We start from the raw sequence: 2371 nt of genomic DNA, 5'->3' as shown, positions 1-2371 counted from the left end.
GGAAGTGGTGGTTGGTATGGTTTAACATAAGGTTTAGCCTTAACTGTATTATCTTTATTAACCTTTTCAACTACCGGTTCTGTTTCCTTCTCTTGCTCAGGCTATGATGCTTGTGTAGTAGGAATAGAGTCATCAGAAATTACAGGTTTTTCAGGTGATTTAAGTGTAATACCACTTCTTGTGGTAATGGCTTTAGCTATTTCATTTCGGGGATTAGCATTTGTATCGCTAGGTAGACTCCCCAATTTTCTTTCACCTATCAACCTTACTAGGTTGCTCACTTCTTGTTCCAGATTTTGGATTGAAGCTTGTTGATTTCTAAATGCTTGAGCATTTTGTTCATTAGTTTGTTTCCGAGATGTGAAAAACTGCGTTTGAGATTCAACTAGCTTCGACATCATATCTTCTAAATTTGGCTTTTTATCATCGGTTTGTGGTTGTTTATTTGGAAAAATAGGTCTTTGCTGGTTGTAAGTATTATTAGATACTTGTTGATTGCTAGGACCTTGTTGATTGTTGTATGGAACATTTCGGTTATAATTATGATTTTGATTGTAGTTTGGTCTTGGCGGTTGATAATTATTCTGATAATTATTTCCAGGCCTTTGGTTCATGTATGAAACATTCTCTCTTTGTTCCATTGTTTGTTCAATACTGAGGAAATCTTTTGTCAAATGTGGTCCTCCACACTGCTCACAACTAATTCATATTGCGTGAATATCTTTAGTCATCTTCTCTATTCGTCTCTCGAAAGCATCTAACTTTGCGGAAATGGAATCAAAGTCATGGCTAGAATCGGCTCTAGCCGCTTTAGATGATCTAACGATGTATTTTTCTTGATGCCACTCATGTGAGTGGGAGGCTATGTTATCAATAATTTTGTAAGTTTCAGTTGCAGTTTTCTTCATAATGGAACCACCAGCTGCTATGTCGATGTCTTTTTGTGTAATAATGTCGCATCCTTGGTAGAATATTTATACTATTTGATAAGTGTCTAAACCGTGTTGAGGACATCCTCTCAACAACTTTCCAAATCTTGTCCACGCTTCATATAAAGTTTCATTTGGCTTTTGTGTGAACGTAACAATTTCTCCTTGAAGTCTCACGGCTTTTAGATGCCGGAAATAATCTTTTAAGAAATTTTTCAACTAAAACATCCCATGTGTCAATCGCTCCTTCAGGTAATGATTCTAACCAATCTTTGGCTTCTCCCTTTAAAGTCCAGGGAAATAACATGAGATAGATCTATTCATCCTCAACTTCTCTGATTTTAAATAGAGTACAGATCCTATTAAAGGTTCGAAGATGTTCGTTTGGATCTTCTTTTGGCGTACCACTAAATTGGCCTTGATTAGTTACCATGTGTAGGATTTGTCCTTTGATTTCGTAATCTGGCGCATTAATGTCTGGTTGAGTAATGGCATGACCTTGGTCAGTGCGTGTAGCTCTCATTCGATCCTCCATACTTAGAGGTTCCTGGTTTTCCATAATTGAGTTTGTTGAATCTGAATCACTAGGGGATTCTGATTTAATGGTTTCTTCCTCGACAATCTCTGGATGAGTAATTTGTGGTTCAGGAGGAATGATTAGTGGTTCAAGATCTCTGAATTGTCCTTGAATATCCTCCAGGTTCTCAATTGTGAGGTCGGGTTCAAAAATGGATTATCGAAAATTTGAATTGGAGTACTTGGTCGACTTGATAATGATTCTAAAGAAAATCAACGGCGACTATATTGGCTAGATGTCTTGATCGAGTTATAGGTGGTGAACGTATGAAAAGTGGTGAACATTTTGCTCGGTGCATTCACAGAATATCCTATTAGTTATAAAGATAAAAATTATATAAGTTATCAAATTAATAGACTTTTCTGATTTTGCCCACGTTTCGATTAGCCAAAAGATGCAGCAAGTAGCCAGGACCCTTTAAATCGGAAGCCCACAACTCGCCACTAACAAATCCAACTATTACTACGAACCAGAAAATTTGGATGTCTATCAATTTAACCGCTTAAAATAATTTTTCGTCTAAATTTAAAGAAAATATAGAAAATTCTATGTCCTAAAAACTAGAGCGTAGAAATGAGAAAGAAAGAACGCGTCAAAAAACAAGAGGTCGAAAAACAAACGTCGAAAAAGAAACAGTCAAAACTTAAAAGCCTAAAAACTAAAAATTAAAACTTGCGTCTAAAGGTATTAAAGCTTAAAAGGAATTCTAAATCCAAAACGGCAATAACTTAATTCGGCACTAAAATCTATTAACTATTAAAGCGATAAGCGACATCGTAAAATTCTAAAGCACCTAAATCTTAATTTAAAGAAAAAGCACTTAAGGGATTTTACGGCAAAGCCGAAAAATCTAGGAATATAAAAT

General features: G+C 35.6%; 1 non-coding gene across 1 annotated transcript; it reads left to right on the top strand.

Annotated features, from left to right (window-relative positions):
* Nucleotides 1-996: 996 nt before the first annotated feature.
* Nucleotides 997-1103, top strand: LOC139846201 (small nucleolar RNA R71). The gene has a single exon (XR_011758933.1). It is a non-coding gene; the product is annotated as a small nucleolar RNA R71 (small nucleolar RNA).
* The last annotated feature ends 1268 nt before the right edge of the window (nt 1104-2371 follow it).

This window comes from Rutidosis leptorrhynchoides, chromosome 4, assembly GCF_046630445.1.
Source record: "Rutidosis leptorrhynchoides isolate AG116_Rl617_1_P2 chromosome 4, CSIRO_AGI_Rlap_v1, whole genome shotgun sequence".
In the NCBI taxonomy this organism is placed as follows: domain Eukaryota; kingdom Viridiplantae; phylum Streptophyta; class Magnoliopsida; order Asterales; family Asteraceae; genus Rutidosis; species Rutidosis leptorrhynchoides.
The sequence above is the reverse complement of the archived record's forward strand: the minus strand, read 5'-3'. Positions and strand labels throughout refer to the sequence as shown.